Source organism: Psammomys obesus, unplaced genomic scaffold (genome assembly GCF_907164565.1).
Source record: "Psammomys obesus unplaced genomic scaffold, mPsaObe1.curated_primary_1811, whole genome shotgun sequence".
Classification (NCBI taxonomy): Eukaryota; Metazoa; Chordata; class Mammalia; order Rodentia; family Muridae; genus Psammomys; species Psammomys obesus.
The window spans coordinates 2,601,723-2,628,114 of NW_026592710.1; the positions used below are offsets into that span (position 1 = coordinate 2,601,723).

The 26,392-nt window shown below is 50.9% G+C and overlaps 1 protein-coding gene across 2 annotated transcripts in view; it reads left to right on the forward strand.

Annotated features, from left to right (window-relative positions):
* Positions 1-26,392, forward strand: part of Ajap1 (adherens junctions associated protein 1) — a 107,076-nt gene that overhangs the window by 64,988 nt on the left and 15,696 nt on the right. The gene's annotated exons all lie outside the window — the stretch shown is intronic.

Sequence of the window (26,392 nt, forward strand, 5' to 3'; positions counted from 1 at the left end):
TCCTTCTGAGGAGGCCTGCCTTCCCTCCCTCTTGTCCTTCTGAGGGGGCCTGCCTTCCCTCCCTCTTGTCCTTCTGAGGGGGGCTGCCCTCCCTCTTGTCCTTCTGAGGGGACTGTCCTCCCTCTTGTCCTTCTGAGGAGGCCATCCCTTTACTCAGAGCTCCAGGTTGTTAGGTTCTTGCCCTTGCAGCCACTGGGTCCTCAGGTCTCAGATCTGGACTGAGTGACACCGTTAGATGCCCTGGCTGCAGAGCGCTTCCCTGGGCCTCAGGCTGCAGACAGCTCATGATAGGTCCATTCAGCCTCCATGACTCAAGCAGATTCCCCTCTTGGGTCTCATGTACATGAGCTTACTTAGAGAGAGTCTGAATTTGGACTTTGCCACTCTGCAGCCATGCATACAGAGTCAGCCAGTACCTTTCATAGAAGCTGCTCCTGGAATGCTGAGTGAGCTTGGGTCTGTCTCAAGCCAGTACTGTGAGGTGTGAGTCCCCCCTTAGGCATCAGGCTGGCAGCTCTGGCAGCAGCAGGGAAATGGCTTGCTCCCTACACTGTCCTGAGTGTGTGTCAGGGCAGGAGCTGAGCAGTACCTATCTTTCCAACTTGTGCTGCCATCAGCCTGGGCAAGCTAGGGATAGCATAGTCTATCTGAAGCTGATAATGCCTGTGTTCCTGTCTACACCCCATTACCCTGGCTTCTTAGAGGATTCCTGGTTACCACACACACCAAAGGTCTGGATGTGGCTGGAAGACCCACTCCAAGGAGCCCGACAGGAAAACAGATGAATAGACACTTTGAAGATCAGATACCCTGGAAATAAAGAAACTGTCACTGACCATACCGGAGGGGGTCAGGGGCACAGCTAGGGTTGGGCAAGCTCAGGCTGAAGATTGGGGTGGGGTGGAGGGCAGGTCGGGGCTACCTTTTCTCCTCTCCTCGGGAGGTTGGATTCTGTATTGATTGGTACCTGGCAGAGGCTGCAGGTACCCAACGCTAAATGTCAAGGAGATGGAACAACCTTAGAGCCACCTGTCCCAGCCTCAGGGTCACTAGCTGTGGAGAGCTGCCTACCACCCACAGCTCCTGGCGACAGCCCTTAAGCCCTGGAGGCACATCCGCTATGTGGCACCAGCGAGCCCTGGCCCCACAGTTTCTGCAGAGTGTAAACTGCAGGTCTCCTTGTGGCCTTTGGAGCATTCTGGGGAAATACGTCAAAAAGTTAATTTGATTTTGAACAGATTTTTAAACTGGTTCCCTGAGGCCCTAATGCATTTGCAGTCTGCACTCTGTGGGTCTTTGTCCCCTTGGTGCTGCTGCAGGGGCAGTGTTGGTGGCTTTGGTGTTCTCTTGCCCACAGAAGTGACCCTCCAAGAGAGCGTTTGAAGCCACAGCCAGCCGAAGACAGGAGTGGGCAGACGGGGTTCTCCACAGCCTCCTTATTTTCTTTTGTGCTTCTGATGTCTGTTCCTTGTGTGCAGGCCCAAATGTGTGGCTCTTGACACTGACATGGAACTGTGTGTTTCGTTACACAGTTATCTTATTTCCTGTTTCTCTGAGAGAGTTCAAGTTTCCCTCAGTTGCTCCTGAAAGAGCTGTGGGCCCGCATCACTCTCCAGAGAGGGTTTCTCTGCCCAGTCTTGACAGGCACAAGGATCCTGCAGGTCTGCACCCCAAATGACTGACAGTAGGGTGCCACTGCCAGCCACCCCTGTGTTTGTAGTCCAGGGCTCGGCAGGAGTTGAGGGATGCCCGGGCATTGGTGGATGGGCGGGGTGCTGCACAGCCTTCAGGTGGAGAGGGACTGTGTCAGCTGCGGTGTGGACGGGCCAGGGGCACTGTGCTCACTTGGGCAGGAGGCCAGGTGCTGTTGCGTTTACGTGGTGGTTCTTGCATCGCCTGAGTCATACAACCAGCATGACCAGAGTGCCAGCCACAGCTGTGAAGGGGTACTGGGGACATGGTGTTTTGGGGGGCCACAGTCTCAGGCTGAGGATGTGAGAAAGTTCTGGGGATCAATAGCAGGGACAGTTGCGTAACGTGAGTGATTTGGGTGTTTCAGAGTGAACACTTAGAAACGGTTACCTGTGTCACCTGCATGTTATGAAGGTGTGAAGTGTGGACAGGAGGAGCGTCCTGAACAGATGGGACCAGACTCCCTTCCTGAGCAGCATCTGACTCCATGATTCTGAGGTCCGGGGACAGTACCAGCTAGAGGTGTGGTGGCTGTGTGTGGGGACCATCCAGCTGGATGTGGAGGCCAAGTATGTTGAACAGGCAGCGAGACAGGTTTCCTGCATGGAAGAGGAGCACAGGTGGAGGCAGGTTTTACCCTGCTGGGCCAGGTCAAGCCAGAGTGTGAGCCTGCCTGATGGCTGTGAAGGAGCTAGCTTTGTGGAGGAGCTGGAGGGGCACGGACACGTCTCCGCACGGCTCCTCAGGCTGGAAGTCAAACTCTGGTGTTCTCAGGGCCTCATTCCTCCCGAGTTCCGTGGCATGTTGTCGCTTGGCTGCAGTCATATCACTCCCAGGTGCTAGCTGACCCCCTGAGGTCTCCGCCCCTGACCGTCTGTGTCTTAGCTCGCTCCTTATAGACAAGTGTACGTGGAGGTGACACCTTTGAAGGTCTGTCCCACCAAAGGGTTGCATTCTGGGACTTCCGCTGGATGTGGAAGGCAGTGCTGGCTCCAGGCCTGATCCTGAGGACACCGCTGGCTCTGCACCCACAAGTGCCCTGTGCTCAGATGTAGGGAATGTTAATTCAGAACATGGCTGCTCTGGTAAGAGATCATATCCAAAGACCTTCTAGGTCTGTGTGATCCAGCTGGAATACAAACATGCCTTTAATCCAGGAGACACAGGAATTTCGCAGACCTGAGTTCAAGGACAGCCTGGTATATGGCAAGTTCAGATAAAGAAAAGTTTAGGTCCAAGTGTGGTGGTACACGCCTTTAACCACAAACAATGAAGGTAAAGTTGATCTGTAGAAGGAAGCACCCATGTTTGAAAGTGCTGTCTAATTGAGGGGCAGAAAATGTGATGAATCAGAGAAAGATTTGACAGACTAGAATACACCCAACTCTCACAAGAAGAGAGATGAAAGGGAAGCTACTTAAGGGGCAATGCAGAGAATGAGAAAAAGGAGGCAGTTTTACAGAGAGAGGTTGAATGAGAGAACAAGCTAGAAACATGTGAAGTCAGAATGAGCCAGAAAATGAGAAGAAGCCAGAATAAAATTTGCTAAGCAGAGCAATTCAGGGGCTGAGAGAGAGGACAGATTGAAAAAGTCAGCCAGGAGAGGAGTTTGAGACAAAACAGCTGAGTTGAGCCAGCTAGCCCAGAGCTCAGAAAGGCAATAATGCGTGAGCTTATTCAGCAGTGAGTCTCAGAGGCTGAAAACTTTCTAGGCCGAGGTTAGATGGTACGGAGGCCGGAAGCTCCCAGGACTAGACCTAGGATAGCAGCCCAAGGCAGCAATCCTCCAAGACAACAACAGAAACAGGCAAATTAAAGTCTCCTTTACACGTAGACTTCTGTTTCCAGCATGTTTCATGGGAGTGATCAGTCTCCATAATACAGCACCCTGTCTCTGTGGACCAGGCTCCCTAAAGTGTTACCCAAGCTCACTGCTTAAGAGAGCCTGCCATGCTTGCAGAGGACGGAGCTCAGTTCTCAGCGCTCACATGGCGGCTCACAGCCACCGTAACTGCAGCTGCAGGGGCCCTGGCAGCCTTCCTGCCTCCTCGGGCCCTGCATTCGTGTGCACATACCCCCTCAGACACACGTGCATATACACAATCAAAAGTAAATTTAACCTCAAGACAAGGAAGTGTTTTTTGTCGATGCAGAATGTCAGGTGACCTCTGCAACAGAGCTCAGCCCTTTGACTGTCCCCATCGGGTCATGGAAGAATCAACATGGCAGGGTTCAGAGGAAAACTGCATTAGTAGTTTTACTCAGGAGCGCACTTCAGGCGGATGGTCTATGAAATGACTGATAGTCTTAAAAACTGCCAAGGTCGAGAAGACCTAAAGCTTGGTGACAGGAGATATAGAAGCTGCAAGTCCCTCAGGACCCCATCCTCCTGCAGATAGGAGGTGGGGTGGGGTGCTGGTGAGGGTTTCTGGGTCATCGCCTCTTCCTTCCAAGCCTCTAGGACTGAAATTGTTGCAGAATACAAAACAAATAAATCAAATAGCAAATCCATCACATAAATCCTGTTGCCTTTTTCAGTTAGTCTTCCTACACAAGGGCCACCTCCCCTCAGGGACAAAGTTTCTTGCCTGTGAATGCAGGTGAGACGAGGTGGGGACTGCCATCCCACCCCACCCCCACCCGCACACGCACACGCACCCACCCTGGAAGGCACGGCAGGCCATTGCAACTCTTTGGAACTGGTGGTGTTTTCTTTTGGTTCTTGTTTTAAGATGGTGGGCATGTGTGTGTGCCTGTGTGCCTGTGTGCCTGTGTGTGTGTGCATACAAGTGTGCAGGCACCTGAAGAGGCCAGAGTAAGGTGTCCTATCCCCTGTTGTTACCAGTGACTTGAGCCTCCTCGTGTGCGTGCTGTGAACAGAACCCTGACTCCCTGCAGGAGATTCGAGTGCCTTCAACCCCTGAGCATCTCTAGTGCTGCTGTCTTCTTTCCATCATTGCATTTGGCACAGACTTGTGGCCATGATGTGGCCAGACTTGTGGCAACTATGGCCAAGGGACCCAGCCAGTGAGCTAGGTTGGAGTTCAGACACCAGTTACCAGCAGGAGAAGGCACAGGTACACCAGGGTGGTTGGAAAGGCACCCGCCAATGCTACGGAGAACTCTGGGGTCCTGAGAGTGAGGTCAGAACCTTTCGTGGGTTCTGCCTCTGTCTGCAGAGTGGGACTAGGGACCCAGGCCCTGGCTTTTGTACTCCTGTTACGGAACTCTTTTCTCTGAGCCTTACTTGGCTGTTACAGTGACAACGGAGAGGCCATGTTCTCCTGCCGAGACATCTGTCATCAGACGTGTTGCTGTTCCTGGCCTGCAGCTGGAGGGAAGGGTCACCAGGCTGCCACCTGACATTCCAGACACTAGAATGCCTAGGTTGACTGAAGCAGAGGGTCCACCCCACAGTATGGGGAGGCTGTCACCCACTCTGGAACGGGTTTTCAATGGCTCGGTTGTTTTGGGCTCACCCACAGTCCTGCAACTGAGCCCTCCTCCTTGCTCATGTGCCCTCGCTTTCCCATGTTCCTGTAACTGTGCTCTGTGAACTCATTGCTTCACCATGCTAAACTGCAGTGGAATTATTTATTAGGTTTTTTTGTTGTTGTTGTTTGTTGTTGTTGTTTTTTTTTTTTTTTTTGTCATCTGTTTTGTCCACAATTCTGAAGGAAAAGTTGTGTCACACCATGGTCACCACAGCACTGATTTTGCCTCAAAGTTTGGAAACAGAGCCCTATTCCCTGCTTAGGACCCCAAGGTCATTTGGCTCTTTGTTGCCTGAGGAGACAGGATAAGCAGCAGAGTCTGTCAGGGTGCGGCCAGGATGGGGACGGTGAGGGCTGAGAGCACAGCAGAGAGATAGAGGTCTGTGAAGGGGCAGGAGACACCCTTCATGCAAAGCTAAGAGAGTCTGGGACCAGCACGGAAATATAATATGGGAAAATGAGCACCCCAAGTGAGAGAAGCTGCAGACGTCACCCGCCTACGTCACCTGCACACTCATTCATAGAGAGATGTGACCACTCACTCTGTCACACATTCACCCATTCATTCATTTATGCATCCACTCACTCATGCATGCCTTCATTCACAGCAGGCCAGCAGCTGGATGCTGAGACTCTCTAGAAGATCCGGAAGAATTTTCTGATTTCCCACTTCCCCTTCTTATCATGGAAGACTTGTCTTTAGCAGCTCAACTTGAACCCACAGTGCTTTGGGCAGCTGGGCAGGGCTGCAGCTGAAGGTCAGGCCTGCTCAACCCCCATCTTCAAGAGGTCTTGAGGAGAACAATGCCTGACTTACCTGCTGGAAATCGATCAGAGAGTAATTGGCCTCCTGACTTGAGCGATCTGCATGCTGATTCTGCCCTGATGATATAATGACGAGGAGGCAGGGCTGCAGCAAGCCCAGAGTAAGGCCACCCGGGGCTCTGGCTACAGAACAGGAGGCAAGCAGAAGGCAGAGGGTTCCTTTTGAGGAAAGCTGAGATCCATGTGTCCAGGGCCTGTGGCTTGGATGCCCAGACCCCAGAAGGCACAGAGAGGACAGAGGCACATTGGATTCTGCCAAGGAGAACTCTGGGGACCTGAGTGTGAGGTCAAGTTGGCTGTGGAGGGTCTGAGTCATTCTTTCAGTCACCACGGCTGCTTACAGGTGGGACTGGGCTCAGAAGGTGCCCAAGCTTCCCATGCTGACACTGGGAAGTTCCTCACAGGCTGAGCACAGCCGTTCTCCCCACTGGAGCCGAGTGCACTGAGTGGCCTCCTGTTTGCTCAGCGCTCTGCAGTTGTTAAGGACTTGCACCTATTGGTCCTTGGGCAGATGAGTAGGCTGAGAACATAAGTGATTTGTCCAAGGTCAATGAGTCAATCAGCAGAGCAATTATTGAACTCTATTAGAGAGCTCCTTGCAGCAGCCTCTGGGAGAGGCTGGCGGGGAAGGACACAGACCTGGCGGGCTCTGCACAGAGGCAGGAAGGCTGGGTGCAGAGAGACACACCCAGGGCACACGCCGGCAAGCACCTTCGATATGCACAGACACAGGACATACACAGACTCACACACACACCTTCATTCCTAGCCTTTTCACACACGCAGGAACACATGTACCAACCTACACGAACACACATATGATGTATATTCAAGGGTGGTCACTGGAGTGAGGCCACGCCTGACCACTTCTGTGTGAATGGCTGTCACCCACAGGCATGACACGTCTCGGGAGCAGCCCACTTGGGCTGTGAGCTTCCCACCTGACAGAAGCTAATGCCTGACTGAATGGCTTGAGAAGAGCCAAGTGTCCTGAGGCAGTTGGCCGGCCTTGGTCTCAGCCACCACACCCCAGTCTCCTCAGAAAGAGTGAAAGAGTGAGCTCGGGCAAGTGCTTCTTGGTGCAGCTCCCTCCGCAGCTGGGAAGAAAATGATCAAAATAATTGGTGCAATCATGCTAAATAACCCTGTGTAACGATAACAAATGGTCTTCAGAGACACCCTCCGAGGCCCGAAGTATGCTGAAGAGAGCACCGTGACAATTTCCTAAATTAATTGTTTCAGGCCCTGCAGCCACAGCAGCCCGCACTGAGATGCAGTAGCTCAAGGCTACCTGTGCTAAAAGGGGCTGAGTCTTCCCTCAACCACACCCACTTCTGCCCAGGATGGACACAGCGTCCTGGGCTCTGTTCCCTCTCCCAGGAGAGCAGGGGCTCTTCATGCTGCCCACCCTCCATCCTTTATAGAAAGCCCAGCTCTGTGGGAGCTGGACCTTGGAGCAGGCCTCCACCATCTCCTTCAGGCGTTCTTTCCTCATCAGTAGAAGCTTCTGTACTCAGTGGCTCACAGAGCTGAATTATGTGCGTCTTGGTGTTGCAGAGTACCTGGTGGAACCCTGAGGACCAGAGATGAAAAGACTTCACCAAAAGTGTGGGTTCCCACTGTGTGCCTTTGGCTCTAAGTGCTGAGCAGGCAGGTCCACAAGGATCCTCCTGTCTCCCCAGCTCCTGGGGCATAGGCAAGCCTTGGCTTGTGGTTACATCCCTCCCCCCTTTCTTTGTCCTCATAGGGCTAACTCAAATGTGGGGCACCTCTATCTCCCAGCATCGTCAGGGTCTTTCCTGCAGACAGACATCTGCTAATGGATATTCCCAGGTGGAACTTAGGTGTTTGCACATCAGAAGCTGGGCAAGAGCCACCCTGTGCCAGATCACAGACACCAGCACTTCCTGGTCTTTGCCTCCATTCTGCTGACTCATAAAGCATATCTGGAATGAGTGGGGCATCCTGGAAGCTGTGTGTCAGGAGAGCAGACACTCACTGTCAGGCTGAGTCCAGTCATAAGCACTGGCCTTGGGTGGAAGGTGGCTTCTGCTGTGCTGCCCAGGTCCAGCTCAGGGTGTGGGCTGACCTTCCTTGCACCTGCGCGTCACAGCACATCCCATAGATAGTGCAGACACTCACCGAGGGTGCCAGGTGTGTGCTGACTCTCAGGTGTTGTTATCATACACCCTAGATGGTGTGGACACTCAGAGCAGACCTTCTCCAGCCTCAGTGTGTGCCAGGAGCACCTGCTGTCACACGTTTGATTTCCTTGGCCCTCCAAGGTGTATTGCCCTGCACTGCCTTCCCCCGTTGTGCGAGGGCTGCCTGGGGTGCTGGGCTCTGCTTCAGTCAGAGCTTGCACAGAGGTGACAGGCTTCTTCCTGACAAGGTCTTCATGATGGATGAAATGAGTCTGTCCTGCTGTGAGGACAGTAGCAAGCAGCCATCTTGGAGACAGTGGCTCTTCACCAGACTCTGAACCTACCGGCCTTGACCTTGGGCTTCCAGAGCTGTGAGCTCCCTGTGGAGGTGTGCTGTGATAGCCACTCCGGAGGACCGCAGGAGGGTCTCACCCATCTCCACTGGCGGATGGGTGCTCTGTGATTGGTCCCACAGAGCATCCCATCGCAGCTGGGCCTCCCTCTCCTCCCGCCTCTGAGCCCCCGCCGCAGCCTGTGTTCGGTCTTACTAACTAATGCTGTTTCCCTCTGGGCTGCAAAGCACCTTCAGTGAGCTTAAACAGCTAGCCAGACCTACCCGAGGTCTCAAGGGGACTGGGGACATCTCCTGGGAGACACAGCACCAGGCAGAAGGAGAGTCTGCCATGCGGAGTCAGCAGCACCATCAAGTCACACTCACTCTGAGCAGCCACTGTCCCACTGAAGTCACCTTACCCCAGAGGCTTCGTGTGCCTGTCTGTGAAGCAGAGATAACGTCTGACTCACAGTGGACAGGGTTTCCACAAAAAGGAAAGGTAGGAGAGAGGAGATGCTAAAACCCCAGAGGTGCAGGCTTTGCCTGCTGCATTTGTGGTTCCCATCATCATTCCCAAGAAGGAAGACCTGCCACACACACACACACACACACACACACACAAACAACACACACACACACATACACACACACACACACACATACACACACATGGGGTGGGGGAGGAGTAACACTTTCGTGTAGGTGGAGGAGAATCAGGAAAATTAGATAGAAGTCTGGAAGTCCTGGGTGCAGGAAGGGCATGTGTGCTTTGTGCATGTGCGAGCATATGTGTGTGTGTGTGTGTGTGTGTGTGTGTGTGTGCATACATACCCACGTGTATACATTTTTGTCCATGTACATGTGTCTCCCTGCTCGTGTGTCTGTTTATTCATGCCTGTGTGTTTGTGTTCACAGCTGTGAGTATTCACATGTCTGTGCATGCATGTTTATGTATGCATGTGTGTATTAGTGTGTGCATACATGTACACCTGAAGGAGACACTGGAAATGTGAACAGACTTCTCCTCTGGGGCAGGAGTCTGGCTGACCTACATTGCCTACCTGGGCTATGGCCATGGGCCTTCTGATTGTTTTGAAAATCAGTTTCCAGTTTTGAGAGAAAAGTGAACATAGTAACTGCCTTTATAGACAGAGCTGTCCTGCGTGCCAGGCAAGGGTGAGCTACTGAAGGGGCAGGAGCTGCAAACCTCAAGGAAACCCTTATCCCATCCCCGTGCAAGGATGCCATTCTATTCAGGAAGGGCAGGTGGTCCTACTGTGGGACTAGATAAGAGGGGGCTCCTCACTCAGAGAGAAGATAATACACCCCTCAGTCCCATAGCACCCCTATGTCCCAGAGAGTGGGGCCACATGAGAAGGGGCTACCAGGAAGCAGGGCCGAGACCACCCCCCCCTTCTCACAGAGAGGGGAGTTTATGGAGCTTGCATGGATCTGCAGTGGACAGGTGACCTCTTTGGGCATATCACCAAGCTGACAGTGGTGAGGTCACAACCAGAACATCTAGGCCTCCAAGACTAGTGTTTCCTTCCCCCGTTTCCTCATGCCAGAGGCCATCTGTGAGCTTGCCCCACAGGTGCACATCCTAGCCACCATCTGAGGTGACAGCAGCTCGATCCAGAATGCCCCCAGTGCATGCCGGTCGGAACACACAGTCCTCTCGATGACGGGACACCATGCGTTGGCCATGCTCACTGGCTCCCTACTCGCTGCAGGAGCGGAGGGAGGCCTGGCCCACAACCAGGCTATGCCTCAGGGGATGCGAGCAGAGACAGGCTCCTCCTCCACTTAGTCACTCAGCTGCCAAATATTTACTATGTGGCTGTGTTCTGGGGACACCGAGACAAGAGAGACATGGAGCCTTGTTCTAGGAACCCACAGTCCAAGTTACTGAACTCAGAGCTCTGCGTGCTCTGCCTCAGATTAGTTTCCATGGTTTTATACAGAAACAGGCCAATTTACCTAAGAACAGAGAAGACTCTTGGGAAGGCAGGATGGCAGCGCTCTGTCCAGGAGTAGGACTCACTGTGCCACAGAATCCAAAGGAGACCCCACTCTCTGAGCAGTGACCTTACATAGGACAGGACTGTGGGCAGCAAGCCCCTGAGGCCCCTTGAGGACCTGGGGCAGACCCGCTGGGTAGGACACTCCTCAGCCACAGGATGCTCATCTTTGTGGCCTATGTTAGTATTTAGGCAGCCTGCTTCTGGGTTGCCTAGTAACCTATGATGTCATCATGTGTCGCCCACTAGGTAGTCACACCTGGCAGGTACAGTTCAGTTGCTCAGAAGCTATAAAAGGACCAACCTGCCACTTTGTCTCTCTCTTGCTTCTCTTGTTCTAGCTTGCTCTCCCTTTCTCTGTCGGGGAACCCCTCCCCTCCCCCATCATCACTCTCTCTCCTTCCCCTGCCTCCATCTCCATCCAATAAACCTCTTTCATATAATATTTGTTTTGTGAATCATCATTTCATCCTGCACACCAGCTTTCCATCTCTCTGGATCCTGGTGTTGCTGACCCAGAGGAGACAGGATTGGGTTAGCCAGGAAAGCAACAGGCCAGCCAGAGCCCAAGGATGGGTGAAGAGAGCTCCATCCTAGGCATGCAACAGAGCATGCTGGGAAAACAGCATGATGGACGAGACTAGCAGGAACATGGAGGGAAAGGGGGAGGGAAGAGAGAGGGAGCAGGAGCAGGAAGAGAGAGGGAGGAAAGGGAGAGGATGGAGGAGCTGGCCTGAGGAGGAGGGTTGATGGAAGGGACGGTGCTGTGGTGCCCACTGAGATGACAGGAGGTTTGCTGTGAGGTGGAAGAGCTTCGAGCCACTCCCGGGGACAGTCAGTGCAATACAGAGGTGAGGAGTTGGGTTAGAAGATCTTGCTGGTGTGGCCAGTGCACAGATGATGGCTGTAGGATTTTGGGGTGCAACCTCTGTGCTCCCTGCCACCCAGCTTACAGAGCTACCAGAGTGCCTGGTCCACCTGGCACTTGATGGAAGTGCAGGCAGGAAGGACCTGGACCCGTGAGTATCTGCAGGAATTTGCTGAAGGAGCCGGTGTTCATCTGCTTCAGCCTCTTGCATCACTGCCATACACAGTCCTGGCAAAAGCACTTAAAGAATAAAGGTTTATTTGGGGTCACGTTCCATCGTGGTGACAGGGAGTTGTCACAGCATGGCCGCACTCAGGAAGCAGAGGTGAAAGTTCAGTTCACTCTCTCCCTTTTGTTCCTCCAGGACCCATCCCACCCATATTCAGGGAGATTCTTCCTACCTCAATTAACCTAATCTAGATAATCCCTCACAGGCTTGCCCGGTTTCCATGGTGATTCTAAATCCCATCAAGGTGACTGGCAAGATTAGCCAGTCCTCCTCTCTTCCTGATGCAGGCACTAGTGTCAAGGCCGGGGGCACCCTCCATTCTTTGAGTCCCTGTCATCTGGAAGAGCTCTGCCCATTCATGCCCACTTCCACCTTGCACCCTCTGAAGCTGCCTCATGACAGTGTCCTCTTCTGAGCAGAGTCTGCACGGCAGGAGGCGGAGGCTCACCTCTGAGCTGCTGGCTCTGCTCCTTGCTCTTTGCAGCCTTCTGCCAGACTGGCCTGGGGATCCCTGGCTCTCGGCCACTGGTGACGGTCAATAGGTCTTTTTTTATGGCCCTCCTCTCATCATCCCGCTAAGAGGCTACGTGGAACCCACGTATCGACTCTTCATTGCAGGATCTAGTATGGCCCCTGTGCACTCATCAATCCAAAGGGTTTCAAAGTTCTTTTCGGCTTAGCCTTCCCTGATGTGTGTACAGAGCAGGCTCAAGGAAAGCAGGCTGTGTGGAGACATGAGAAACCAGATAGTTTTGTCCTGGTCCCTTTCTGGCCTCTGCAGTGCCAGTCTTAAAATCTTAAGGGAGAGTTTGAAGGCAGGCAGAGGACCCAGGCTTCACTCCTCTTTGCACACAGAGGAAAATCACACCCGCTCAGAGGAAGTAAGCTTTGCTCAGGACCAATAACAGCGGGATTAGCAGGAATAAACACTTCCCTCAAATATTTCACATGTATTATTCATGTATGAATTATTCATGCACATTATTTACATATATAATATTAGCATTATCTGTGTCCCAATTCTCTCTTGGAGTCCTCCATCCTCCCATATCTTTTTATATTTGTTAACTACTGTTATTTCAGAGCTAGTGTCTGATAACTCCAGGGTATAGTTACTTATTCCCTGCCACGATTCTTGGGTCTTTTCCTTTTTCTCTCCTCGGTTTTTGTTCTTCAGCCCTGTCCTCTGGTATGTCTGGTAATCTTGTGTTCAATGCTGAGTATTTTGTGTGTGCAGAACTAGAAAGAGAATGTGAGGCTCTGGATCAGAGTTTGGCAAGTGACAGGCCGCGGTCCAGGTTCAGCCCGTCTGTGGTCTGTGTGCACTCTGGAAGCAAGGGTGGCTTTTGTGTGTTTAAACGGTCGAGGGAATCAAAGGTGTGCTCCTTCACAACACATGGAAATGGCTTGAAATTTGAATTTCAGCGTCTGGATGCAACATCACATGGGCACTTAGCCACGGCCATCACATGTATTTGTCCTTGTCAGAGCGAGCGCTTGCTACAGAGAGCGCATGTGATCTCTAGAGCTATCCTTCTGCCCTCTGGCAGGACAGATTGCCAGCTCCTACTCCGAGGCCACCCTCCCCTGTAGGGTGGACCCCCTTCTCTGCCAGCAAGCAGCCAGCCTGGGACTTTGCACTGAGCACTGGACTTCCCTCTTTCTCCACAGCTTACCTTTCTTGGCATTTTTACCTCCTTTTTTCTTTGAATACTGTGGATGCTCTGCAGGCCTCCAGGAAATCCCATGAGAGTTGAGGCATGAATGACTGTCTAGGAAGTGGGGTTCCCTGGCTTGGGGCTGCAGGCTGGCCAGAGCTCACAGGCACTTTTGGGCTCTGATAATGGACATGCCCAATGGCCATGTGTTCCCTGACTAGCATGAACCGGCCCACACCAGGGTTCCTCAGCAGGTTGTCAAGCTACCTCAGTCTTCCTGGGTCTGGGCAATAGGCATGGCTAGAAAGGAGGAGCCACAGAACAGACTCCACACCTATGCTGAACAGCTCCTGCTGTGTCCACACACATGGGTTTTGTGGTCTGACAGTCCATGAGAGAAGGGTAGAGAGATCCAGGGAATACGGGTTAAGCAGATAGAGTCAGTTCTGCTTTGTGGAACTATCAGTTCTGCCACCTGACACTCAGAGAGGGCCAGGCCTCATACACTGTTGCTCTCTGCCCAGCTGAGTGCTGCTGTGACCTGGGAGTGGTCTTAAAGAAGGTAAGATGCAGCAGCTCCAGTGGCCTTCCAGTGTGAAGGATGGAGGCTGCCCACAGCCCTCCCACTGTTCTTATTTCATCTACAAAGCAAAGCTTTGCGCCTGACCTTCTCTAGTTTCCTATGTGATAAAGACCATGGGAAGGTGATGGTGTGGTCAGAGTGAGGCTGGCAGAGGATGAGGCCTGCAGGTGACTGCTTCTCTCAGACCATGGGATGGTGACCTTTTCTTTGAGGCTCATTGATAGTCTAATGCATTAGTGGCAGCACCCATCTTGAGGCCACCAAGATGACCCACTTCCAGTCTTCCAGGCAGGCCCTGTCCTTTCTGCTGCCCAGCTCAGCTCATCCAACCTTTGAGTGGTCTGCAGCTCACTGCCCGGGGGGCAGCAGCGGTCATCTGAACTGCCTCTGCATCCACTGGAGTGATGGGTGCTGCTGCTGGCTCTCCCCCATGAGCCCGTCATCCGCTAGCTGGCTCAGATACTTTCCTGTTGCCTTGTAAGCCTGAGAGCAGCAGGTTCCACTCCCCACCAGCAGTCTCTGCTCCCCATGATGACAATGCCCAGAGCTAGAGAATGGAGCCGGAGAGAACACCCGGAGAGCACTCCAACAGGCCTTCCTCTCACTTCCTGAACTGGCTGTTGTAGTCACGCATGGTACCTACAGCCTTTGAAGTCTCTGGGATAGACTGTGCATCTGTGTTTGAGGTCTGTGGGTAACGGGCTGCCTAGTAGGTGGCGCTTGCTCCATGGAGGCTCTGCTTACCTCTCCTCACCTGGGCAATCCTAGAGTCAGTAATAGCAGCACACAGTAGGATCTCAGCAGTTGTCTATCGAGCCAGTGAGTGACAGAGTCCGTGACGTTCCATCTGAGGCATCACCGTCTCTCTGGAGGCTCCTCGGACCCAGGAAGGTAAATGTGGGTGACAGCTAAGAAGAAGCACATCCTTTTTCCTGAGTCCTCCCCCATCGAAGGGCATGCCACAAGGCTGCTCAGTGCTGGGATGGCTCCTGCAGCAGTCTGCGTGCAGAAGAACCATTCTCACAAATGACCTGGGTCTCCAGGATACACTGAACAGCATCTGTCTGAAGACAGGCTCACCTCTCCTCCTCCTGCAAACCCAGGACAGAGCCAATGGTGCCTGGAACCAGATACTACCTTGCAAGCTCTGAGATTTGGCTGGTTTCAGCCTGGAGTGGGAGTTGAATCCACTCCAAAATTGGTCAAGTTCACTGTTCTGCCTTTATCTTAATCTGTTTTCTGCTGCCTCAGATCAGAAGGTTTATAAAGTATAGGAGTTCATTTGTTTTACAGTCTCGGGGGCTTGGAAGCATGGCACAGCCTCTGACATAGGCCCTTCTGGCTGAGCCATACCATGACAGAAGGCCTCATGTGGCAAGATAGAGCAAATGTGCCATCTTCGACCCACCAGGGCACTGACACCACCATGAGTGCCCTCCCAAAGACCTGCCTTCATGTGTCATAAACATGGAAATTTGGGGACCATGTCTCCTACATAGACATGCACTTCAGGAGTGCATGTCTGTCACGGCCCATGACTTCCTTTTGATGTGACTGCCGAGGGAAAACCCAGCAGGGCCCAGCTCTTCCTGCATGGTGCTCAGGAAGCAAAGGCTGACTGGAAAAGGGAAGAAAGGTGATTCTCTTCAAAGCTGCATCCTTAGTCACCTAACTCCTCCAACAACAGCCTCCTTCAGCCACACACAGCCATACCATGAGATCAGAAATCCACCAGGGGATTCACCCATGGAAGAAGGAAGTGCTCCAATGGGTTGCCTCCCTTCGCACCAAGCTTCGTCACACGCTCTCGGGGGTCACTGCACAGTGTGTGATGTGCAGTGAGCAGCCCAGAGCTTCCTGATGGCCATGGTATGGGTCCTTCTGCCTGGGCCCGATCTCTTCAGAGGGTCCTCTCCAACAGTCTTGCATTGAACCAGGCATGTGCTGTCTCTGTCTTTCTGTGCAGACTCTTCCAAAGCCACAACCAGAGTGAGTAGTCACTGTCCTTTGCGACTGCCATGTGCCTGCAGGCCTCCGTATGGCCAGCTTCCATCGGTTCCTAGGCCCTCTCCCTGGGCCCTGAACCCCTTCTGAGAGGTCATTGGAGACAGAGGTGCACTGACTTTGGGAAGGGCTATCTTCCCTGACAAGACTGGCCTGTTTGTTTTTAAAGGGTTAAAGCAGCCGGTGCTGAGAAGGACGCTGGGGTAGGGGGCTAAGTGCCTCTGGGAAGACATGCTGGCTGCTGTTGGGGTGGGTTCTGGGTCTAAAAGTGGCCTTTCAGAAGTCGAAAATGGCTTCCAGAGCTTGGGCCATGGCCCTGGAAGATGTCTGCCTAGTCTGTAACTCTCACTCCATTAAGCGATGCTTCCCAGCCTGAAGAGAACCTTGTGGTGCCCTCTCTGTAGTGTCCCCTCCCTCCTTGTGACTGCCTCTCCTAATCTTCTCTTAGCACCTTTCAAGGCCAGCTTGCCCGGCCAGGCTCTGGAGCTGGCTCCTTTGTAGAAGATTCAAAGGCTGCCTGAGTTCAGAGAGAGAGAAGCGGGTCATTTCCATATCTGCTCTTGAGCTCACGCGGAACTATCAGTCAGCTGCGTCCTTTCTCCAGAGAGATGAGCAGCTCGTGAGCTTGTGATTGGAAGTGCTGGAAGTTTCTGGTGTAACCCTCCCTCGGCAGGGTCTGTGTGTCCCTGGTGACTGGCCTTCCTGCTGGGGAGGACACTGCCTGTCCAGTAGCCAGCCTCCTTCCCTACATCTTAGGCAGCCAGCAGAACCAAGTCTCCTCCACGCCGGGCTAGCCCCAGTCCCTACTTCTCTGCCAGGCTGCAGCCCATGACGGTCAGCGTGGCAGACGGATGAGCCTGGCTTGTCGGTGTAACCCGTTTCCAGAGCCAACGAACTGGATCTGAAGGTGGTGCTGCCTCTGGTTTTAAGAGTGGCTGAAGCTTTGCCAGCGCTCACTGCCTAGACTGGTCATGCAATAGGAGGGGGATGGAGAAGACACTGCCTCTCCCTCCCTTCCTGCCCCAGCAGTGTCCACCCTGGAGCTTTAGGGTCCTCTCAGGGGGCAGCAACAAACACGTTAAAAATCTTGTGTGTGTGAGTGTGTGTGTACCTGTTGGCATGGACACAGGTACACACATGTGTGTAGATACCAGAAAACAACCTCAGGTGCCATCATCAGGAAAATGCCCCCCACTTTGGGACAGGGTCTCTTTGGCCTGGAACTCACCAGCTGGTTTAGACTGGCTGACCTGTGCATTACAGGGGATCCGCCTGTTTCTGCTTCCCCTAGCTGGGGTTGCAAGCCTATGTCACCCTGCCTGTCATCTTCGCCCTCTCTAGAGGTCATGGTGTGGAACTAGAGGCAGATTCAGAGCCCTGTGGGCGAGCAGCTGCTCGTGAGGACCTGTGCACTGGATGTGGCTGAGAGTCTATGTCTGTCTCTGCATGGACCATCCTACATGTAGCTCACCAGTCAGCACAGTGTGTAGCTTCCTAGCATTGTCCTGAGAAGTAGGTGTTAATAGCCACTGAAAGAAAAAACAACAACAACCCTCAACTCCTCCCTGCTCTAGAGGTCCAACATCCTGTTGGGAGTCAACTCTGGAAACCTCTTCTCTGTCTGGTGGTTCCCAGCATTGCTTGGCTTATGGCTGGGTCACTCTAAGCTCTCCTTCATCTTGACATGACTCTCTGTACCTCTCCTCTCTTGTCCCTTATGAGGACAAGAGCTATGGATTTGGAACTGACTCTGAATAAGGGTTGATTTGGTCTTAAGATCCACAGGGAATCAAGACTGCTGAGACCCTGTTTGAGATGAGGTGCGTTTGAGTGGCTATGTAGAAGGCCTGGCTCCTATGTGGGGGAACACCTTCCAACTGCCACAGAAGGCTGTGGGCTAGAAGCCCTGCCCAGGGGCTAGGAGCCCTGTCTCAGTGTCTGCCATCTTGTCTCAGGAGCCATGGATGCAGTAGCTCCAGTCAGGCTCACGGGGATGTGATGTTATCAGCAGGGTGGGGACCCTCTAAAGATGCTCCTCTTTTTCTGTAATGAAGTATTAACCACAACAACTTGGGGAGAAAAAGGAGAAAACAACTCTTATTTAACTTACAATTACAGTCCATCGCTGAGGGAAGCCAGGGCAGGAACTCAAGGCAGGTCCCTGGAAGCAGGAACTGAAGCAGAGGCCATGGAGGAGCACTGCCCACTGGCTTGCTCCCTATGGCTTGCTCAGCCTGCTTTATTACACAATCCAGGACCACCTGCCTTACTCATGGTGGGCTGGGACCTCTCCCATCAACCACTAATCAAGAAAATAACCCCACAGGCTTATCTACAACCCCTCAGGCAGTCGGATAGAGGCATTTCCTTAACTGAGATTTTCTTTTCCCAGATGAATCTATCATGTATCTGGTTGACAAAAATACTATCCAGGACAACCTCTGAAGCAGTGCTTCTCAACCAGTGGGTCATTACCCCTTTGGCCAAAATCTGTCTCTAAAAATATTTATATTATTAATTACAACAGCAAAATTATGAAGTAGCAACAAAAATAATTTTATGAAGCTGGGCATACTGGCACATGACTTTAATCCCAGCACTTGGGAGGCAGAGGTAGGTGGATTTCTGAGTTCAAGGCCAGCCTGGTCTACAGAGTGAGTTCCAGGACAGCCATGGCTACATAGAGAAACCCTGTGAATCCCTAACAACAATAAGAACAATAATTTTGTGGTTGGGGTCAGCACAACATGAGGAACTGTATTACAGGGTCACAGCATTAGGAAGGTTGAGAACCACTTTTCAACTGCAAAGACAAACCAAACTTCAGCTAGTGAGTTCTGTGGGCTTTCTGCCCTCCAGACATGTCCTATCAAAAGGCAGCTGGATCAGCAGCTGGAGTGGCCCACACATGACCAGGATGGTGGCTCTGAGAAGGAATAACAGCCCAGTGCCTTCCATGGGGTTGGGAGCTGGTTGGGGTGTGGTCATTCTGGCCCAGGTAAGTCCCCATCTCTCCACACTTCCTGTCTGTGGAGCCAGCTTTTCTCAAGTTAAAAGGAAATGCTAAGTGTAAATTCTTTCTAGCCAGAGGAATTTATTCGCTCATGTGGCCCACCCAGAGTTAACTCAGCACAAGAGCAACCTCTGGTCCCTGTTGAAGTCCCAGATAGCACAAAGTTGCTGGTCATTTGCAACTGTCACTTGGTCTCAGCACTGTGGCCAGAGCTGGTCCCTGGTCGAGGAGAGACTGTCATTCCTCAAGGGCCTGAGGAATGATGTGGGGAGATTGGCTCTGGAGTGAGCTGGCTGGGGTCAGTTGCTTTGCCTTAGCTGTGTGTGCAGTACAGGCTCATCCCACCCTGAGAAATGTCCTTGATTTAAGTTCCTAATGGATCTCCAAGCCGAGGATGTCCTGCCTGGTAGAATTGCCTTCATTTTCCTGGGGGCTCGGCTAGGCAGGCAGACAACCACCTCGACCTGATGGACACTGAGCTAAGGGGAACATCTATCATGGTTACGCCACACGTTGATGTGGAATTAATATTTGGGGGGGGGTGTTGCTGTGCTCCCTTTCACTTCTAATCATCTACGAAGGGTTTCTACCCTTTGGTTTCCAAATAAATTACACAGAGACTTACTAGTTTTATAATAAGCACTGGAGCTGGGCAGATATCAACCCTCTATGCTGTTTTGCTATTTCCCAGCCATGTTCCCCAATATTACTTGCCACATTGTTCCTGTCTTTGTGCTTCTGCTCCATCAAACCATCCTTCATGGCCATGTGCTCATACTACCTTTTTCTCCTTCTCTATTCTCATGGCCTCCACCTGAGACCCCAAGTCTGAGAACTGAAACTCTACCTACCTCTCTTCTGCACAGCTACAGTCTGTCTAGCTTTTTATTTAATCAATCAGAGATGACCAGGGCACAAAGTTTACACAACATTGTTTGGTGTACATGAGAATATACTCATCTGGTCTGCAACCAGATCTTGGGACCTAGAATTTAGCATCTGAATGCACATCTGAATGCAGACCAATCCCCAACAACATGTCACCAATAGCTTCTGGAAGCAGTTAGTGCTCCTTGGCTTCTTGTGCTGGGCAGGGACATCTGGATACTGATGCCTGCTCTCACCTCAGGCCCGGATGATATTTCCTTTTCTGATCGTGAACTGTGTCCTCATAGCTATCCAACACCACCCACCATCTGACTCTCCCCAGTGCCCCCACCATGTCTCTCTTCTAATTTCGTGCCTCTTTTTTTCTTGTTATTTGTAACTCTTTGAGTTCAGTAAGAACTGCTCCCATGTACATGGGTGTAGGGCTGTCCACGGAGGCACAGACAACCTTCCAGTGTCCGTGTCCATGTCCAAAGAAGAGCTAGTCTTCCTCCCTCAACAGCCAGCAACTCCTCACCAGATCCCACCACCAAAGAAAAGCTATTTTTAAAAATAAATTTATTTAGAGTTGTAGCCAACCTAGCCTCAAACTTGCTACATAACCAAGGACGACCTTGAACTTATGACCTCCTGCTCTATTGTAGTACATGTGCCCACCACCCTGCATTATGTGGTGCGGGGGATCAAAGCAAGGGCTTTTTCACGCTAGCCAAGCCCTCTGTAGACTGAGCTACATTCCAGCCTTGTGATTGCTGTTATTGCACATGCAAGATTTTTCTGAGTGCCATGAGTCTCCCTGGATAATTCTTTAAATCTGGGTGATCGTGAGGACCCCGAACTTCATGGTGCAGAGTTAATATCCTTGAATTCTGCCCAACGCACTTGGTGCTGAAGCAAGCTGAACATGAATTAACTCTCCTCGAAAAATGCTTTAGCATGCTCTGCCACCACCGTGTCCCTTCTCCACCTTGTTACCATAAGGCAGAGCCTGGAGGGAGAATTATGAAGGGGGGAGGTTGACCAGAAAGCTCGAATTTTGAGGCCCCACACATGTGGTTTAAGGATATTTCTCTCCTCCCGCTATATTGCTACAGTCATTTCATGTCAGTCCCTCCTTTAAGGGGTGGGCTTGTGCACTGTGGGATGATCAACAACAGAACCACCACCCTCCGCCTCAGTTGTCACCACAAAAATTGTATCAACATACCACTAGACGTCTATTGATGGTCCCTGCACCATGTGGAGCTGAGAGTCTTTGGGGTGGTCCTCTGAAGACCCCCTTTTCACTGAGGTGGCAGCAGAGTCCTTCCCTTTCAAGTGTGACCCTGTCCTAGGCTGCAGACCTTTCTTATGAATGGAGACCACCTTCATCGTCTCGGCTTGAAGCGCTTTGAGCAGGACTATCACTTAAGGTGATGATGAATTCTTTATGTCGACTTGGCTCGGTGAAGAGTACAACAGTATTTCTGGTTAGTTCTGGAATACTTCAGGTTCATATAAGTAGACAGAGTCCAGATCCCCTGTCACCATTGTAAATAGCCACCCACTAATAGGCTGAGAGTGCCAGTGGACCAGAAATGCCAGGGCAGCATCTCTCTCCTCCTGCACATGCATGGTGCTAGATCCTCTTAGGCCCATGGACCTTTGGGCTCTGTTTTTGACACCTACTCATCCCTATCTGATGTTCAGGCTTTTAGCCTGGAATTGAGATTCTCCCCATGAGTACCAACTTCTAGGTTTTGACCTGGGACAGAACAACAAGATGGGATGTGCTGGTTCTTCTGCTTGCTGTTGACACAGGGTGGGATTTCTTGGCCCCAATGACCTCATGAGCCAGTTCTCTCACATCCCCTAAGGGTCTCGGTGCCTGTTTGCTATGTTTGTTCAGACCCACCCCTCTGAAGTCTTCACAGTTGCATCTCTGCGTTCCTGCCATCAAAGCATGTGGTCTTATTTTTCTGTGAATGTTCAAGAACTGGCACCTTCGGATGTCCCATGTAACCCTTCACCTGTCAAAACAGCCCCTACAAGGAAGCCTGGCTTGCTCCCAATGGCCACTGGGCCTTTGTACCTGAACATAGGTACAATATAGGTACCTGAGCTCCTGCATTGCCAAATGAGCTACTCTGAGCACAGAAATGTCATCCATATGCCTTGGCAAATTCCAAGGCCATCGCTCTTGTCTTCATCCATGCTTGACAGCCACGTGTACCGCTCACACCCTCCCATGCTGGAAGAGAAAGCCATGATGGGTTTGTTTTTGCCACAGACAATGGCCCATGTTTGATTCGGCTTCTTTTAATAAGACCTCGTTCAGACCCAAAGATGGATTACCAACTTCCCCATCAATCATCAGGGCCAGATCTTATTACAAACCACCACAAATATAACCATAGAAGCCCTATTGATTGATGTGGAGCTTCGTAATCCATCTGTCCCCATCCATTATTCTAGGTATAATTTTTCATTATCTGCATGGCAGCTGATTCCTAGCACATTAGTATACAGTGGCAATTACCAGGAGCAGAAAGAGCCCCTAAATTAGCAGGAACAATAACACCTGTCAGCACAGGGAAGCAAGCATCCCCATATTGTATGCTCTGGGACCCCAGGGCCACATCTAGATCCAGAGTTAGAAGATGCAATTCAGTATTGACCTTGAAAGTGGAGGGGAGAAAGTTCATTGCTTTTTAAAAACTTTGTCTAGGGAATGTATATTTCTTTGAGGTGACATTATTGTCAAGATGGTCACAGCCTGCCTGACAGCTGGAGTGGGGACAGCTCAAGGATTGTTTTGTACAGGGTCAGTGGGTTTATGGGGCAGATGTCCCTGCTCTTGTTATTTAGGGGCCATCAGAGACTTAGCCGGAGGGAACTGATTCAAGGCATGAGGGTCGAGAGACACTGATGAGAAAGGACAGGGTTGGAGGATTTCCGCCGGGGAGTTTGACATCCACAAGGCAGGCAGAAGCCTTTCCAGACACCATTGTGATGAGGCTGTTTCCACACAATGACTACAAGACCTGGATAGTCTTTTTAAGAGGCTTTTAATATTAATTTTAAAATTACAGATGTGTATGTTACATGTGTATTCACACGAATGCACACATATGAAAGGCCGGACAACCTCTGCTGTCATCCTCAAGATGCCATGTGCCTCCTTTGAGGCAACTCTGTCATTGTTCTGCAGTTTGGGGGTGGGGCTATAATGCTTGGTCAGCAAGGCTTAGAGTTCCTCTTGTTTTGGCTTTCCTGCACTGGGAATAAACCACACAGCTCCAAGCTCAGCCTTTGTATGTGGAACCTAGGGATCGAACTCAGGTCCTCACACTTAACAAAGCTTACTGACACAGCCGGCCTTCTGCCAACCCTGTGATCTGGTCAGCCTATCAGTAACAAGATGGAGGTTCAGTGTGGAGACAGTTTAGACAGACAGACATGTGGCTGAAATATTTCTGAGTGCCACTGAAGGGATTAAATTGGTCAATTTCTCTCCGAGTTTTGATTTTCCAAAAATCAAGAATCCTGTCAAATTGAGTTCTCTAGAGACCCATCATGCAAAGTGGTCTAAACCAGCACAGCAAGTACTGCTGCTGGGCGGAGCACCTGGCTCCAAGCAAAGGGCTGTGGGGTTTCCAGACGGTGGCCAAGGAGAACCGCTGCAGACAGTGACCCTTGGGTGAGGGGAGGGGAAGAGTCTAGGCTTTTGAACCACAGAGCCTTAGCTTTAGCCCATCATTCAAAATAGTTAAACACTTTCATTAAACCTACAAGTAAAACCCCCTTTGGCTGTTACCTCAGGGGAGATTCTGAAAACTGTTGCCCATGGACAGAATATGCTAGCTGTTTATATATACATATATTATACGTAAAACTATATATATATATATATATATATATATATATATAATTTTATTGAATGAAACACAATTAGCGCTTTTTTTTCCACGTTATCTATGGTGGGTTTTGCATCTTGGTGGCAGAGACTAGTACAAAGGCAGGTATGTTTGGGATGCAGTTTAAGTGCCTCCAAGGGTCCATTGCATTTAAGGACTTGGTCTCAGGATAATGGTGTGGAAAGTGCTGGGGCCTTCGAGAGGTGAGGCCTAAGGGAATACTTAGAACATGGGGCACATACCCTCAAATTAGACGATGAGACCCAAGACCCTGCATATGTCTCCTGATCCTCTTGTATAGTCTCTAACCATTATTATCCACCATGAGGGGATGCAGCTGTTACCAGAACTAGGCTGATTCAGGTACCATATCCTTGATCCTCCAAAAAAGAACCCAATAAACCTTTTCTTTTTATAAAGTTAGCTACTTCCAGCATTTTATCACAGTAATGCAAAGTGAATGTACATAATAATTATGATTAATACTATACCAATGAAATAGTAGTGTTTTATCACAGTAATATTAATAATGTTATTGTGATAAAATAATATTGATATACTAATATACATGATCCGTGCTGACTACACATACTGCACCTTCTAAGAAGCCTGAAGTATTTCTCATTTGTCTTGTGAGAAAATGTTTGGCTGCAATAGCTTTATCTGAAGACAGGTGGCTTCAGGAGATGAGTGGCAAACTCCTGGAGAAGATCAGGGCAGAAAGCGTAGATTCTGTAACCGTCACAGAACGTCTCACATGGCTCTGTCTCTACTTAGCAGACAGCCTTCCAGTGGAGGGAAAGGCCAGGCATCCTTGTAGGTTTTCCATAATCCAAACTGCTTCCCCGAAATGTTCTTTGCACTTTGTACAAGCGTCATAATTGTAGGGTCTGTTGGTTCTTCTCGTAGCCCTTGCATCCAGTGCAGGAGCCGGCAGCTAGACAGCATCTTCTAGACATGACAGAGAAGCTGCGCCCACGTTACCTCAACACTACGGCCACTCAAACACAACCTGCGCAATGACACCCCCAGGCAACAGGCCAAGGTGTTAGGCGAGATTTCTCAGGGCCCCTCGATTAAAAACTACGAGTAATCAATGGCGGCTGAGAGGATAGTGAAGCTACTCCAGGGACACCTCCAAAGAGGTCATCCAACCCCAAGTGGTCAGCTCGAAATACATGTACATATGAGACACACTGAAAGTACTCAGTAGGTTGTTGGATGGATGAATGTGTGTGTATAACAGTAGTGATTATAGAAGGAGACATCATGAACTTGAGGGAAAGGGGGGACACAGGAAGGGTAGGGGAGGAAGAAGTGGAAGTTACATAAATAAAGAACTCATGTACGAAATTCTCAAGAAAAAAGTTTAAATGTGTACTAGGCTTTGACACTTGTCTTCGTTTGGGTTTCTATTGCTATGGTAAAACACCATGACCAAAAGCCATTTGGGGAGAAAAGAGCTTCTTTCATCGCAGTGGCTTGCAGTCCATCATGGAGGGAAGTCAGGGCAGGGGCTCAAGCACAGACATGAGGGAACACTGCTTACCGGTTTACTCCCCAGGGTTTGCTCGGACTGCTTCCTCATGCACTCAGAGTCACCTGCCCAGGCATGGCTGTTAATCAAGAAAATGAACCCCCAGACTTGCCTGCAGGCCAGTCTGATGGAGGCAATTCCTCAAATGAGGTTCCTCTTCCCAAGTGATTCTAGTTTGTGTCAAGTTGACAAAAACCCACCAGCACTCCTTTGTTCCTATTTCCCTCGTTTATTTCTTAGTAACAAATGTAGCAATATGACGTATGGACATTGTTGTAGTGTGCTGGGCAAGGCTTTATGTGGGGGGGGGCGGACACAGACACAAAGATGGTGATAATCTGAGCCATTTTAGAGGAGTTCTGAGAGTCACAGAGCCTTCATTCAGAGGCTGGTATTCTGTACTCAGAGCCATCTCTGAGGAGGGCCCCTGAGTCAACGTTGCCCTCTATGGGCCTCTGTCTGTTTCACCGTTAAGAACAGAATTGGTGTTTTCCATTTTCATCTGCAGGGAAGGTGGTGAGAAATTCAACATGGATGATGCCTCTGTTCTTGGACCTCTTCTGTGAACTCAGGCATCTGCCGATACTCAGCTCAATGAAAGAATTCTCTCAGGAATAAGAAAGGAGGTCAAAGTTGAGGGCTCCCCTTGAGTCTCTTCTGGCCCCGCAGACCATTAGAAATGGACAGCAGAATCTGTTGTCCCTATGGGGGTATTCTCCTTGCCCCTGAGGGCCCCACCTCTAGGGTGAAGGAGTCCTTGCTGCTGCCTGCCACTCAGCTCTGCCTTCTGCTCTTTTCTATCTGTCCTTTCTCCCGCCATTAAGTTCTGTAGCTTTGATGTATACCGTGTCATATTCACACCCCAAAAATAAACAGATAGTTCTTGCCATGGGAATTGTAGTATCAGGAAGTGGCTGCAAGGCCCTGGCACTGGTCTGGAGCACTGTCCTCGGAGCCTTCCCACCAAGGGAGTGGTGGGTGTGAGGGTCTTTTTCTGGGGACATATGAGCTTGTTTTCTCTCAGGCTTTCAAGGGAAGATCAGCTGGATTCTTGTAGTGAAGCAGAGAGAAAGCACATCAAGACAATACTTAGATTAACCAAGACATTCCAGGATTGCGCAATACAATTGATGCTGGGGCCAACAGGTCCTGCTTGATTTGAGGAAGGCACATAGATTCTCAAAGCTGTGCTCCCTTCTAAAACTA